At 41.5% G+C, this 17276-nt stretch overlaps 1 protein-coding gene across 1 annotated transcript in view; it reads right to left on the bottom strand.

Annotated features, from left to right (window-relative positions):
• Nucleotides 1-15849, bottom strand: part of LOC306888607 (semaphorin-4B-like) — a 65229-nt gene extending 49380 nt beyond the window's left edge. The window contains exon 1 of the mRNA XM_079447037.1: nt 15646-15849. The gene's annotated coding sequence lies outside the window, so the exon portion shown is untranslated. The remainder of the gene's footprint in view (nt 1-15645) is intronic.
• Between the last annotated feature and the right edge of the window lie 1427 nt (nt 15850-17276).

Raw genomic sequence — 17276 nt, 5'->3', positions numbered from 1 at the left:
GATTACAGAAACGTTCACTAATAAAGCTCTGACAGTTAGGCCATGCAGCTGTCAGCCCATTTTCTCTGCACTGTTTGTTATATAATGCATAGATATGACTTGTGGGTTTCATGCAATGGCTATCAGGGGACTGGAGAAAGTTTCTGCTTTAGATCCTCCAGGAATCCCAGTATAATTACATACAAACCAGTCTGTAAGAATGCCAGAGCACTGCAGTCCTGGAATCCACCAGGACTGTGTGTCTGTGCTGAAATTATTTATTTGAAAAAATGTTGTTGTTTTTTTTTGTGCAGACACGAGAAAAAAAAAAAAAAAGACAATTTTTTTAGGTTATAGATCCTAATCTGGATCAGACTAAAATAAATATATATATATATATATATGTGTGTGTGTGTGTGTGTGTGTGTGTGTGTTACGGGAGTGACGAGACGTGAGACGTGCGGATCCATATGCAAAGCTTTATTAGCAAACATGGTCAGACAACAGGCAGGGTCAGAGATCGGCAAACAGGTATGGCAAGGGCAAGACAGAGCAATCCGTGGAGCAAGCGTGGGTCGACGATCAGCAAACAGTATCCAAAGGGGCAAGGCAGAGAGATAATCCAGAGACGAGAGCAATAATCCAAACGGGGAGCGAACAGAGTCCAAACGGCCGAGGCGAAGGGTAAATCCAGGAAACACGAGCAGGGTCAAACACGGCAAGACTAGATCAATGGCTCTGTAAAGTAGCTATCCCTGCGAGAGCGATAAGTGCTATACAATACTCCGCCTCGATGCTGAGGAAGTCCCAGGTTAAATAGTGAGTGCGTGATTGTGAAATGAGCATCAGGTGTGTGTGATGAGTGAATGGTGACAGCTGTGATCTGTGCAATGCATTGTGGGAACTGTAGTCCAGTGTGCTGTGTAGTGTGAGAGTAAATGTGGTGAATGAGTGACATCTGGTGGCGAGTTAACGGAAGAGCATGGCCAGGATTCGTGACATAGCGCCCCCCCCCCCCCCAAGGAGCGGCTTCCAGACGCTCCTATATAGTCCAGGAGGGCGGTGGAGCGGAGGCGGAACAGGGGGAGGGACGGAGGGCCAGGTCCGTGGGGAAGTGGGAAGACCGGGGAAAGAGGCAGAACCGGCAGAGCAGGACACCCCGGCGGAACCGGAGACCAGGACAGAGCAAGAGCTCACCAGGGCGGAGCAGACGGACCAGGAGACCACCAGGGCGGAGCAGATGACCACCAGACCCGAGCAGAAGACCACCACGGCGGAGCAGACAACCACCAGACCCGAGCAGAAGACCACCACGGCGGGGCAGACGACCACCAGACCCGGGCAGAAGACCCCCATGGCGGAGCAGACGACCACCAGACCCGAGCAGAAGACCACCACGGCGGGGCAGACGACCACCAGACTCGGGCAGAAGACCACCACAGCAGGGCAGAGGACCACCAGACCTGAGCAGAAAACCCTAGCCAGGAAGCAGACTGGGCAGGAAACCATGGCAGAGTCTGAGATCTGGGGGAAACAGAGACAGACAACACAGGGAGAGCATTCATGATCACAGAGGGCGTGGCAGGGCAGGACGAGGATTCATAGACAACGTTTTTAGCCGTGACAGGACAGGGCGAAGGTACACAGACGGCCTCTTTAGCCGTGACAGGACAGGGCGAGAGCTCACAGACAGCCTCTTTAGCCATGACAGGACAGGGCGAGGGTTCACAGACGGCCTCTTTAGCCGTGACAGGACAGGGCGAGAGCTCACAGACGGCCTCTTTAGCCGTGACAGGACAGGGCGTGAGCTCACAGACGGCCTCCATGGCCGTGACAGGGTAAACAGGGAGTTCGGGAACGGCCTCCATGGCCGTGACAGGGCAGACCATGAGGTCAGGAACGCCCTCCGTGGCCGTGACAAGGCAGACCGTGAGTTCAGGAACAGCCTCCGTGGCCGTAACAGGGCAGACAGTGAGTTCAGGGACGGCCTCCGTGGCCGTGACAGGGTAGACAGTGAGTTCAGGGGTGGGCGCCACCACCTCGGGAGGTTCTGCAGCGGAAGCTGCCACCTCTGGTAGTTCTGCAGTGGACGCCGCCTCCTCTGGAGGTTCTGGGGCAGACTCGTGGACTGAAGAGGCCTCAGGAGCAGACTCGTAGACAGGAGAGGCCTCAGGAGCACAGTGTGCAGCCCACACACTCAAAATGGCGACCACCATAACGGGAAGCACTGAGGTCAGGGGAACAGTCTCTGTAACAGCCAGGGTTGAGGCCCTGGGAATGCCAGCTACTCGCACCGACATCAGTGGTGGGTCCATCATACTGGATATCAGAACTCGAAGGACTGACCTTGAATCTGTGGTAACAGCCTCTGGCAGTTCGGCGGAGACGTGAAGAGACTCTGGCTGAGGAGCCGGGGCGTGGCGTGGCTCTGGCTTGACAGCGACGACGTGAGCAGACTCTGGCTTGACAGCGATGACGTGAGCAGACTCTGGCTTGACCGGCGTGACGCGAGCAGACTCTGGCTTGACCGGCGTGACGCGAGCAGACTCTGGCTTGACCGGCGTGACGCGAGCAGACTCTGGCTTGACCGGCGTGACGCGAGCAGACTCTGGCTTGACCGGCGTGACGCGAGCAGACTCTGGCTTGACCGGCGTGACGCGAGCAGACTCTGGCTTGACCGGCGTGACGCGAGCAGACTCTGGCTGAGGAGCTGAGGCGTGACTTGACTTGTGACCATCAGCTGTGACTTGACTTGGTTCTTGCGCAGTTCTCATGGAACAATTGGGTGCGGTGTCTCCTTCCTCCGCGACACCCACAGTAAAAGAAGAACCCACCAACATCAAGGCATAGTCCATGAACTCAGCGAGTGACGAACGCGGACCCTCTCTAAAGAGTTTACCTCTGAGAGGTTTATTAAGGCCATCACCAAAAAGATGAATCAAAAAACAGTCCGGCAGATCTGAGTCATTGGCTAAGCTTAAAAACTCCTCAATACACTCCTCCAATGATCGGGTACCCTGCTTGAACCGCAACAGACGAAATGCTGGGTCCATACCATTCTCCTGATCCTTTGAAAAGCTGCTGGATCCTCTTGTGGCCGAGTATTCTGTTACGGGAGTGACGAGACGTGAGACGTGCGGATCCATATGCAAAGCTTTATTAGCAAACATGGTCAGACAACAGGCAGGGTCAGAGATCGGCAAACAGGTATGGCAAGGGCAAGACAGAGCAATCCGTGGAGCAAGCGTGGGTCGACGATCAGCAAACAGTATCCAAAGGGGCAAGGCAGAGAGATAATCCAGAGACGAGAGCAATAATCCAAACGGGGAGCGAACAGAGTCCAAACGGCAGAGGCGAAGGGTAAATCCAGGAAACACGAGCAGGGTCAAACACGGCAGGAAAACAAGGCAAGACTAGATCAATGGCTCTGTAAAGTAGCTATCCCTGGGAGAGCGATAAGTGCTATACAATACTCCGCCTCGATGCTGAGGAAGTCCCAGGTTAAATAGTGAGTGCGTGATTGTGAAATGAGCATCAGGTGTGTGTGATGAGTGAATGGTGACAGCTGTGATCTGTGCAATGCATTGTGGGAACTGTAGTCCAGTGTGCTGTGTAGTGTGAGAGTCAATGTGGTGAATGAGTGACATCTGGTGGCGAGTTAACGGAAGAGCATGGCCAGGATTCGTGACAGTGTGTGTGTGTGTGTGTGTGTGTGTGTGTGCATGTTACATTCTATTTAATATTTAATGGTTTTATTTTAATATCTTTTATTTTAATATGTAATTAATTCCTGTGATGCAAAGCTGCATTTTCAGCAGTAATTTTTTCTTAATATATTACATAAACTTTAAGCTATTATATAATATATATAAAAAATAATTATATTTATTTATACATTTGTGTTTAGTATTATTTAATACAATAATAAAAAAAAATGAAATAAAAAAACAAGCATATTTAAATTTGATTTAGGAAAGGTATAGACATTTGCAGCTGTGATATCCACAGATTTGCAAACGTTTCTAGCCAGCTGTTTTAGATGTTAAGCCCAAATCCAAACACATGGATTGCGTGACACAGGTGAAAAGAGCCGTAAAAGTAGTCTGGTTTTGAAAGTAGGTCACGGCCTGCTTTACCACTTTACTTCCATTTCTAAATGTTTCCAATTGTTCAGCATTATCTCACCATCTGATTTAATGCATTTACAGTGGTGGTAATATTGGCCTGAGTGTTGATAAGAGCAAACTTCTGTGATACTTCTGCTTCCTGTTATGCCTGAGCTGCTGGCACTACTATAATTGTTATATTTTTAGGTTAATATCTTAAATACATTTTCTGATACTTCTACCACTAATATTCAAAAAGACAAAGCAAAGGCTTCATAGTTAATTAAATCAAGAAAAAGAAGCTTGATCCAATCCTTCATCTTTTTTTAAAGAAAATAATTCATTGAAAAACAGTCTTATTTTTCTGATTCATTTGTTTGACTGAGGCAGGAAAAAAATCTGTTCACTGGCTGCTTGTGATTTTGAATACATACTTGATCATCCAAGCAATTTGTAATTTATTCCTTTCTTTTATCCCAACTTTGTTAGATGCAGACCTACAACTGATGATTCACAAATCATGATGGTGGTATCCTTTTATTGTATGTTTTCTGCTATAGATAATGCAGCGTGGAGAACATGCCTGCATTTATGGGGCTTAACATGCATGAGACAGATGTTTAGGGTCCTGGTAAGTGTGCTACAGCCATCAATCACATCAAAGGGCCAATAGTACGGTGCGTGCAAGGGGGCCTTCAGAGCACTCGGCCCCTCCTAATGGCCGTCAATATCTCTCCCATCGCTCAAACTGTCTTTCACAGCAAGACAGATTAATGCCAGTGCCGCCTCCTGAACCCTGCTAACAGACGGAGCTCTAACTCCATAGCCACCAGTAAAAACTCTTTCTGATATCACTTATTCAAGTGCTAGTCGCAGTTGTGAGCTTGATTAGTCATTGTGAACATCTTTGTGGGCGTTAAAAGCTCTCAAGACCTTGCTGTTAATGGCCCTATCGGCTCTTCAGTAATATTCAACATGTTTGTTATGATTTCATGGTTATTCCTCTGCAAAATACAAAGGCATATATCATGATTTTTTTATGATTTATTTAGAATTTATATTACTATAATATGTACAACTACAATTATTTTGTTTGCAAAATGTTATTTTGTTAATACATAAAGTCTTCAATGGAGAACGATGCTTTGTGAGATTGTTATGGTGTAGTTGTGGCTGAACTGGCCAGCCTTCTTTAGACTGTGTTCAGTGTAGAGAGAAATGCAGCAAGTGGTTTATTTATACTTTACCATTGAAACATGATACCCCTCTACATAATCAATACATCATATTGCACAACGGCATGGCATGATCGGATCAATGTAGCGTTGAGAAAATGGAACCCAAACAAGAATGTATCCTGACATGCACTGTCTGAGGATGGTGCTTATCGTTGCACAGATATTTTTAAAACTTTATGTTTGTACTCAGTGTTGCACATGTAACAAAATACTGTTGAGCTGCATAGTAATGTTAAGATAGGGGTCAATTTAGCTGTAGCAAAAGACACAAACAAAATAAAAATGTAATCTGGAATCCTTGTAGAACATTCACCTGAACACCAAAAACATGTGTATGATTATATAAAATACAAATAAAAATAATAAAAAGCACTCAGATTAATTAAAGAAATACATTCAAAACAATTAATAAATAAATATATAAAATATAATCAATTAATAATATGTAATAAAATTAAATAAAATTAGAAAATAAAGTAAACTATAATAAATTATTCAAATGTAACAAAATAAAATAAAATAAAAAGTCTTGTATAGTTAGGCTACTTTCAGGTTCACTTGAAGCCAAAAACAAGTGCCTGAATATATCAAATACAAATAAAATAATAAAAAGGACTAATAAATAATAAAATAAAAATATAAAATAAAACAAAATAAAATAAAATTTACATACCACTTAACATGGACTCCTGACCTTTATCTGTCATGGTGATGGACTGTACATGCAGAGTACACTCTCATCTCTTCGATCTACATTTTCACATTCTGCTGAATCTGATAGCTGATCTAAAAAGCATTTTATGTGGGCTTTTCACATGCATCCAGATAAACTCTTTACTGTTAAGCAAAGATTGATGACCATTAATTACTGCTGTTCTCTTGGAAGCAACCCAAAATCATCCAAACGATTGAATGTGTGACAGTGTGCCAATCACATAATCTACCAACAGAATCGAGGCAGAAAGACTGCGGCAATCCGTTTCTATGGCTGTGAGTCCCAACACTGCAGTTAGTCTGCGCTCTGCCAGACAAGAGCTCTTGCCGATGAGATGAAATGCACTCTGTGCTTTTAGACAGCAAACTTCAAATGCCCATTACTGAGATTAAATCTTTGCGCATTTTTCCTCCTATTTCATCAAAACCGTGCATGTAAAATCTATCAGCAGCACCATGCAATTGGATCAGCACTTTGACTATTAGCAGGAGCTCTTGATTCACCGATGGTGGGAATTTATTCATGCAGCGCTCATGCTGCTACAAAAGAAACCTGAGGGTCATTTGGGGTTGTTGCGCTGCCGTAACTAAACCACTCAGCTTGTCTGCCCCATGCAAACACTGACTGGTGGGTGATCTCATTGCAGGCGGCTCAATAAAGCACCGCTCATTCTAGGGCTAAAGAGCGCAATGTCACCCCGGCAGTGGCATCTCAATCATGCCTGTGATCCAAACAATCCCTCACAACTCAGATATTTTGAGTAAATTCCACACCACGCACATTTGAGTCCTAAACGACGGGCTGTGACCCTGGAGGACGGACTGACCCATAATTAATAGGGCCGACATGGGTCATGTCAATCAAAGTGGCAGCTTACTAGCATAATGATAGGCGCATGAAAAATCTATCATCTGCATTTTTTTTTCTGTGTGAGGAAAGAAATTAGTGTTATGTCTGCAAGCACTTTAGTACACTTTCAAAATTACAGAAATAAAATAGAATATTCTTAAGTGCGAACTGAGTATAATATTTGCAGACACTTAACAGCATGTTAATTGAAATAAAATGAAAATGTATATAGTTTAAATTAATTGTATGTAAAATTTAAACTTATATTAAATGCAGTTTAAATGCCATTATAAAGGACTCCCCCACACACACAGTTTTTCTTCATTATATGTGAAAAATAATATAGGCCTATAGCTTGACAAAGCTTTCTGCTATCTAGGCTTTTTTTTAATAACAGTCGCGGCACAGCATTGACAACAAGTTTCTGTATGCGCGCAGCACAATCTGTGATCTTCGACCTACCACTCTCTCTCTGTGTGTGTGTGTGTGCGTGTGTGTGTGTGTGTGTGTGTGTTTGTGTGTGTGTTTGAGCGAGTTATGTGTGTGGGTTAGTGTGCATCAATTAAAGCAGCGCATAAATATAGAACGGTGATTAAACTGACTTGGAACTACCTGTGCATTAAACGGTTTTAACGCATACCTGCCAGCCAATCGGAATCGCAGAAATTGACAATCAGAATTCATATAGGCTCTTTTGATTTATTTGAAGATTTGAAGTACACTTAAGCACACCTCAATATCCAAGTCAAAATTCAAACTTTATTAAAATCAATCATGAGTAAAGTCTCCTGTCAATAATTAGGTTAAATTAAGTTAACTTTTACATTTAAATTTACAGAATAAATTCATAGTGGATCAGATGGCAATTTACAAAACACTGATGTCTAATTAGTGGGGAGGTGTTCAGAAGGACACCATGGCTCAAACTGAGACGTGATAAAAGTCCAGTTAATAAGTATGAAACAACAATTTCCAACAACACCTTTTTAAAAGGCGCTTAAAGTAAACCCTTTTCATGAGCATCTTTTTATTTTGGAGTGGTGGGAGGAAGCAAAACTAAAGGAGGGGCTCTTTATGAAAGGAAGTATTGGAAGTACATGGTCTAGTTTCACCTGGAGGTGTGACTGAGTTTGAAATTCAATAGTGATCGCACCACCCAGCTCAGGTCATTCGGGTCAGAGCTGATCGTAGAGAAGATGAAAATGAAATTATGCGAATCTGGTGTTTTTGTGCCAACTAACAGCTCAACCTGATTCACATGGCTGACCATTAAGATCCATATCCAACAGTTTAGATGCAGCCATGATGCCAGGAACTAGACATAAACCTTGATATGTGGTTAAGATTGCACTGAGGACCAGTCAAAGCCTGTATTTTATCACTTTCATTTCTATCTGAAAATCTGACAAATTTGGATCATTATCAGGTGATAAAGACATTTTTGTTGATTCGGTCTCAAAATTAAGCTGGATAAAGTACAACCGATCCTTTTCAGCAGTACATGCTACATCAAAAGGGAAATTAAAATCTTAACAGAATGTTTTTTCGACAGCATTTTCAGCTGCCAGACACATAAAGTTGATATGTATGCTTTGATCTCACTCACATTACAGTGCTGATAGCAGGATAAAGGCCCATCTCTCCACAGCTCTTTGAAGCAGCACCGAGTTCTTAGCAGTGGATGATGCAGAAAATGTTCAAACGTGGAAAAAAAAGGTCTTTCAGACTTAAAATGGATTTGGAAAACAACATCAACCAACACTTTGATTATTTAGAAATGGCAAGATGGGACTTTTTTCTGAGTTTGAAAAAATTAATAGAAGGGGAACAAAGAACTACGGAATAAGATCTACACATGGATGCACAGTTGGCAAGGTCTCTATGGAAAACTGTATGTTGGTAAATATATATAATATATACGTATGCAAAACCATGGCTGTTCATGGCAGAGACCTAAATGTTGTCATTGCTGCAACATGGAATGAATGAAGCTATTAGTTGACATGTAAAGCTCAAGAACAGGACCTCGGCCTCTATAAACATGCCACATCTTTGATCCACTTTAATAAATCAAGCATATCCTACTTCTCTCTTTTTCTCATACACTTCCCCTCTTTCTACACATACACAAGTTAGGGCTGACTGGACTGCACTGCACTTTTCATGCAAGAAGCTTTCAGGCTGTTGTTGGTTTAAAGCACATTGTTCCAGTTGACTTCGCTTCACATACTGTACAGTTACACACACACACAAGCTTCTGCATAGGTAGAAAAATGGAGAATGGCTGTTGTGGCAAACTGGACGACGGATATCGCTGGTCTCTCTTTTGACCATATGCCAGACCTAGGATAGGTTAGTGTGTAAAGGCTCCCAAATAGCTTTGATGGAGCATTTGATGGATATGAATATGTAAATGCATTTTGAGAGTGTGGAATGAACTATTTTAGTTTTAAATTAAGTGGCAATACAGCAAATTAGGTTTTGGAAGGCACAGCTTGACTGTGAATGAGTGAAATTCTCATTGGTAAAATGAGTGACGCTTTTGCAAGCTTGGGATGAAGAAAAGTCAGTAGTCATTGGATTACCTAAACAGTCTGAACTGTAATGATTAGGCTACTTTTGGATTCACCTGATCCCCCAAAAAACAAGTGTCTGAACATATAAAATACAAATAAAAAAATTAATATCTATGAGTTCGTTAAAATACAATGACTGAAAATGTCAAAAATGGCACAAAATTTGCCAAGAAAATCCAACATAACCAACTTCCTGTTGGATTTTGGATTTTATTCCTGGAGACTTTGGTGTCTACCGAATTTCATACATGTGCGTGAAATGTAGCTCAAGGAGCACTTTGTTGAAAGTGTATAGGTGGCGCTATCGAGACATTTTGCCCCACCTCATTCTGAAACCCATATCGGATGAAAATTTCCGCCACTTCTGGCGTGTGTGCAAAGTTTCATGAGTTTTCGAGCTTGTTTAGGCCCTTATAAATGCGATTTATTTTGGAGAACAAGAATATTAAATGGAGCAATTCAAGTAGGATCCTCGAACCGCGGTGCTTGGGCCCTAATAATAGAAATCACTAAAAATACATAATTATTTAATACAATTTTTTTTTTTTTTTTTTATGTCGTCAGTTCTTGTACAATTAGTTAATAACTCTAACTCATCACTATTATAATGCTATAATGCTAAAAAAACTATGCTTTTTTCTTTATGTCAGTGGTTGTCAACCAGGGGCCTAGGGCCCACTAGAGGGCCTCAGCAAACTTCCTAGGAAGCCATATGGAAAACTTATTAAATTAAGTATTTAAATTATTTTAGTAAATTATTAAAATAATCAGACATATTAGTGAACCTGAATGCAGTCACATTAGTGAAACTTCAGCAAAATTTTGCTAGCAAAAAAGATCCATGAAGCACAACTCACACAGATCACTTTCTATTTCACTCTAAATAAATATTGATTTTATTGAAGAATGTATATTGTATATTCGAATATTGTGTTGGAATACAGGGGTCATTGAGTAAAAAGGTTGAGGGCCATTTCTCTGAAATCAATGTATTTGCAGTTTTATCTGATGCAATGTAAACTTTAGCTTGCAGGCTTGCACTGACTGAGCAAATGTTGAACGCTACACCTCTGGACATCCCTTCACTCCCTCACTGTCCCATGATCAGCAGCCCTCACCTCCCTCATACATACTCGCAAGGTTACAGCAGCTTTAAATCATTAAATATCTCAGAAATAAACCTGTCAGCTCAGATCAGGTATCAGAGCAAAAAAACACAAAAGTAGCGTGGCGTAAAAAGTGGCCTGCTAAAGGAGGGCAGAACAGTTGCAGTGTGAATCTCTGCGTGGTCAGGGTGAGGTATGCTTGAGAGGCTCAGAGAAGCCATTAGTAGAGTAAAGGCCATGATCTGGAATGCTCTGAGAAGATATCAGATCACAGGCTGTCTGTGTATGTCAGTGTCCTCAGTGCGGTTACAACTAGGTTTAAGTCCATTAATCAACTCGGGAACTAATGCCATTTTAACTACACATGCAAACTAACACACATGTGATTCACATGCACACAGACATTCTCATTGGTGTAAGAGTCACGGACACGCTTCAGTGTCCTGGTCTGTTTAAAATAGACCTGCATAATACATGAAACGCAGACACGCAGTAGGAACAGGTGTGAGACAGAAGGTGTCAAAGTGTGTGCGTGTGTGTGTGTGACAGCGACAGGCAGCACACGAAGAAAACAGACATACTTACCCCTGTGAATGACCATTAAAACTCCAAAAGTTTGTACACTACAAAATCACATATTGTGTCAAGCCAAAAAGCCCCCTCTGCTAACGGGATTTCTTTCTGTTTCTTTCTCTTTCATCAGGTTCAGAAGGGCAAGGAGGCAAATACTAACTTTTGGTCTGTTTCCAGCTCTGGAGCCAGTTCCCACGTAAAGGCCCCTGGGATAGAGAGAGAGAGAGCATGACTGGGAAAACCAGAGGGGAGGCCAGTGACGTCCCTTAAAGACGCATGTTTAAAGACTTCCCAGCAGTGAGCAAAAACACAGCGGCTGCTCTCCCCCCAGGCCTCTGGTACTGCTTACTTTACAAGATTCAACTACATGAACCCTGTCAGAGCTTACAACTCTCGTTCCCACTGTCTTTCACTCACACATCATCCATTTATTAGTTATTTTAGTGGTTAATGCAAGTTATCCCCTATGAAAGAAAGTTTAAGCCAGTCTAAACTGGTTTTAGATGGTCTCCTAGCCTGGCCAACTGGTGTTTGGCAAGTTTAGCTGGATGACCAACCGGATTCCCAGCCTGACTAGCTGAAAAATCCCCCAAACCACTCAAAAAGACAGTCTGGGAGGCCAGCTATGACCAAACTGGTCTAAGGTGTGTGTGTGTGTGTGTTTGTGTGTGTTTTCTAACAACAAGCTTTAGGGACCAAGCAAACTCAGACCAGTAAAACCACTGTTAGGTGGTTTAAGATATTTTAAGACAACTAAGACCATCAAACCATCATATGCTCATTTAAGGGTTTAGCAGAGATAACATAATCGCATAGCTCTGATTGCTTTAAAGGAAAAGCCTAAAAAAAAAGCCTAAACCAGTCTAAGTCTGTTTGTTGGTCTTAGCTGGTTTAAGATAATTTCTAGTCTGGCTAAGATGGTGTTTAGCTAGTTTAGCTGAGCAGCTAACTGGTCCTACAGACTGACCAACTGAATAGTGTCCAAAACCCCTCTAAAACGAGCCTGGAAGACCAGCTATGAGCAACAAAACCAATATTGGTTGGTTTAAGATCATTTTTAAGACAACTGAGACCAGCAAACCATCTTTGTTTGTTTTAAGGGTTTAGTAGAGAGAGCATAATCACACAGCTCTCAATGTTTAAAAAAATGCCTAAACTAGCCTAAACTTGTTTGTTGGTCTTAACTGGTTTAAGATGGTCTTCCAGTCTGGCCAAGCTGGTGTTTAGATAGTTTTTAGTTTAGCTGAGCAGCCAACTGCTCTTACAGCTGAAAAGTGCCCAAAACCCCTCTAAAACCAGCTAACAGGCTTGCATGATAAGCTGGATAAAGCTAGTCTTATCTTGTTAAAGATGGTCTCTCAGCCTGGCCAGGCTGGTGTTTAGCTAGTTTAGCTGGGAGATGAAAAAAAATAAATAAAAAGCTTTCTACAACCAGCCAAAAGACTATTATGACCAAGCTGAGAAACCAGCTACAACAAGCAAACAAGCCGAAGCTGGTTTATTTTTCCAGCAAGGGTGGCACAATAACAGTCCCAGTCTGGAAGGTCTACTAAAACGTAAAGCATTACAGAAAAAAATCACTTCAAGCATACAAGATGTTTATTTGGATTGTTAAGAGTGTCACATAGATGTATAACTGTCAGAAGTTAATGACAGAAAAAGGGATTGTGTTTGTGTGTTATACTGTTTGGGCCTCAACAGTGTCGCAACACTTGGCAGAGTTTGAACTCCTGCCAGAAGAATCTAGGAGCAAATAAGACTAGTGCTTATTTACATTCCTCGATTCTACTACCAGAGCCTATAACTGACCCAGTTCTTTAATCCATCCAAGTTAAAGAATCTCTTACAAACACACACATGCTGAGGCAGGTATATAGTAGCCAGCCAAGCATGAGAAATCAAAGCTAAAGCTGGAAAAATAACCCTGGGATCTGATGACTGGGATGAGAAACAGGTGGTGCATAGAGGCCTGAGAATGGAGAGCTTTATATTCGGTAAAGATACTACAAAGAGATACAGCCTGCGCCTGTCCTGCTTTTACTTTTGACCTAATACTGTATGTAACAGACTGCTGCTACAAAGTCAGTAGGTTCTTTTTTTCTGCGTGTCTTATTCTTATTCTTTCCTAGCTGGTGGTAGATTGTTTAAAATGGTCTCCCAACCTGGCTAAGATGGTCTTAGCTGGTTTAAGATGGTCTTCCAACATGTTCAAGCTGGTCTTCAGTTGATAACCCAGACTTGGCATCTGGAAAGTGCCCAAAACCATGCAAAAAGCAGTCTGAGAGGCCAACTAAGACCAGAAAACCTTGGTCTCCAAGGTCTCCAAGCCTGGCCAAGCAGGAGTTTAGCTGAGCAGCCAACGGATCTTACAAACTGACCAGCTGAAAAGTTTTCAAAACCCCTCTAAAATTACCCCGGGAGACCAGCAAACCACAAAACCAGTGTAGGCTGATTTAAGATGTTTTTTTAAGGCAACAAAGACCAGCAAACCAGCATACTCAACACTTAAAAAGAAGGGAAAAAAAAAAAAATGTTTAAACCAGCCTAAGCTGGTGTTTGGCTAGCTGAACAGCCAACAGGTTTTACAGGCTGGGAGACCAAATAAGATCAGCTAACCAACTTAAAAATGGCAGTTTTTTAAAATGTCTAAATGTTTCAGAGGGGCCAAGCAACTTGTCTAACTGTCCATTCAAATGCACTCCCTGACTTTTAAACTCTCTTGTCTAATAGTTTATTGTGTTGTGTTGTCTGTGACAAGAGCTGTAGTCAGGCTGTGCACTATTGATATAACAGGCACCGGTTTTTACCAACTAGCCAAACAGTTTCTGACAGCCTCACACAGACAGACCACTGTCAAGGCTCCTGTAGCCAGAATGCTATTGCCAGCCGCTGTCTTTATGGATCAGACCAAAGAAAAACACAGGAGAAAGGCTAACAGTACAATCATTCTAGCTCTCCCTGAAGCTCCTCTTTCATGTCATCTTTTCCTACTCAATACCTCTTCTGTCATGCACCAAACTTTCCAAAAACTTTTCCAAAAATTACCATTTCCCCCAAAGTCTTCACAGAGAAGTAGGCCTACAGTGTAAACTGCATGAACGTACAGCTCTTTGAAGATGGCTAAAATTGCTGTGTTTGTTACCATTCCCTTCAATTCTCAGACTGGTGTGGTTATCTCCCATGTGCAGCTGTCCAACAAGCTGCTGGCTAAAAAGAAAATAAAATCTCTCATTGGACATGAACTTAATGTGCAGATTTGCACTGATTGCACATGCTCACATGGATACAAATATGGTCATCTATGATGATCTCACTACCAATGCTGGAGCCTTTATATTAAAGACCAACCCAAACTTTTTCTAAACCAGAGTGAGTTTCTCCCTTCTGTGGAACACAAAAGAAGATATTCTGAAGAATGTGTTAACCATTTTTGTATTTAGAATGAAAAAATAACATAAAAAGTTTAATTGTTTTGCCAAAAATGCTGAGACATTTTTCTAAATATCTTGTGTTCCACAGAAGAAATAAAGTCATGTAGGGTCATACACAACATGAGGGTAAGTAAATGATGACAAAATATATATTTTTTTAAATTCACCACGTAAAGCACCATGTAGTTTTCCCATGTAATTCAAATTAATATTCCATCCTAAATCCTATTTACTGAGAAAACCAACCCGCATGTGTCAAAAAATATCATGTTTCACTGAAATGGTTTCATATTTACTTCTGTGGGAGGATTTGATTCTTAATGCATTAATAGTCGCTAATCTATGGATGACTACAAGGGCAAAATAAGCAAGAACTTTGTGTTTACAACAAACACCTGCAGTGTTCACTCATGCCCTTGACCCAATCACAGATCTCCAAAGATGCCAAAACCACATGATCTTCTAATGGAGAACCTCACACTTCTCACTTTCCTATTTTCCCTTCACTTGCAAAGCCCCATCCAGAGTTCATGGAAAGTTTCTCTACGCCGACACCGCTGCCTTCCACATATGCTCCAGTCTTCTGGCAAAGAGTGTGCACAAAGATACTAAAATCCACAGCTCAAGAGACAGAGTGTTAAGCTTCTCCAAGTCAAACTGCCAAAGAGCTCATACACACCGGCCAACCCAAACTGCAACACACCCTGCAAAACTGATCGCTTGAAACCAAACCCAAACAAACTTGAGGCACGCATGCAAACAGAAGAAGACTGAGCTCGCTGTCCTGTGATCCGCTACGACCGGCTATCACCTTGCAGATAAGGTCTTACAGTAGAGGGATTGGCTTGTGTCAGCACACACCCTCCCCCTCCCCCTCCATCCCTCCCGTCCCAGCAGCCCCTTGCAATAACAAACCCCCGTGCAGCCATGCCACTGGCCTGGAGTGTCTAACAGGGGTGCAGTGCTATTAAACCCTTTCATTTGCACACTAACCAAACACTCCCACAGACACCAATCAATCATTAACAGCAACCAGTTAAAGGCACTGAAGCAAGAAGAGCTGGGTACTTACTCTCTTTCAGACACAGGTTTCCAACTCATTCCTCAAAGGAAAAAAGAAATCCCAATGGAAATCAGAGTCCTTGAGAATTGTTGGTAGATCCAGCTTTGAGACTGCCAGAATCAGCTGTTTATAGGTCTGGATGTGGGATCGGTAGAACAGCGCTCACACTCATGCTCTGTCTGCTGCTGTGACTGAATGTGTATCTGACACACTGGTGTAGTAAAGCCTCCCTCTGTTTTAATCACTGCTCCTCCCCTCACACTCACAGAAGCAAAAGAGAGAGAGAGAGAGAGAGAGAGAGAGAGAGAGAGAGGTAGACAGCACGGCCCTTGATAATTATTACAAAGACTGGGAGGAAATCACAAGATTTCTTGTTAACCTTTAGTTTCATTTCTAGTTGTTGAATTTCAGCTTTCAACAATGCCACTTTCCAAGCTTAAATGATTAACACAACTGAACTAGTTAAAAACATTCATAATAAATAAATAAAAATAAAACCAAGGTGGAAAAAAAATGATAGGGAGTGTTATAAATTTAAAAGCTATTTCAAACTGTGTTCTTTAGAAGTAGAGTAGGAGTTTAGTTTATGATATGAAAAACTTACAAACAACAAAGTAACTATATTCAGTGTTTGGGGGACTAAATGTAAAAGTTCAAGAACTTTGGGAAACATAATGATCGAGCACTATCCTAAATATTTTAAGGGGTATTTGTCCTCCTCAGTGTGTATAAATAATTTAAATTAATAAATTATAATAAATTTAATTATATTAATAATTAATAAATAATCTAATGAATATTGACTAAGAGAAAAATAAACACACAAAAGATTAGTAGTAGTAGTAGTAGTAGTAATGGTGGAAGGACTAAATGTAAAAGTAATAATTTTATCAACCACTATCCAAAATATTTTAATATAATAATATTGGAGCATAGGGCCCCCTCAGTGTTGATTATTATTATTTATTTAAATTATTATCAATATTATTAATAATTCATTAACAATTAAATATTTTTTTTCTTTACATTATTATTTATTATTATTATGTCTGTTCCCCGAACTAGAAAATACAAAAAACGTCCAAACCAATTTATGAGTAACAACTTAATTGATGTTCAACAAATGAAAAATGTATATAACACAGAGAAACAAATTATAAAGCTTGGCTTATTGAATATCAAGTCCCTTTCTACTAAAGCGCTTTTTGTAAATGATATGATCACTGATCATAAACAAGATGTGCTCTGTTTGACAGAAACCTGGCTAAAACCAGACGAATACATTATTTTAAACGAATCTACCCCCCCCCCCCCCCCGCGTCCAAATGGTAAAGGGGGAGGTGCTGCTACAATTTATAGCAATATTTTCAGTATTTTCACCAATTTGAGAAACTTATGGAATGCATAGTCGATATAAAAAACGTTCTCAAAACTCTGGCCATTTGATAATACCTAGAATATCAAAATCAACTGCGGGGGGTAGATCCTTTTTCTATTTAGCGCCCAAACTCTGGAACAATCTACCTAACACTGTTCGGGAGGCAGACACACTCTGTCAGTTTAAATCTAGATTAAAGACCCATCTCTTTAGCCTGGCGTACACACAACACACTAATACACTTCTAATATTCAAATTCGTT

This window comes from Barbus barbus (genome assembly GCF_936440315.1).
Source record: "Barbus barbus genome assembly, chromosome: 22".
In the NCBI taxonomy this organism is placed as follows: domain Eukaryota; kingdom Metazoa; phylum Chordata; class Actinopteri; order Cypriniformes; family Cyprinidae; genus Barbus; species Barbus barbus.
This window is presented reverse-complemented; position numbering and strand designations above follow the sequence as displayed.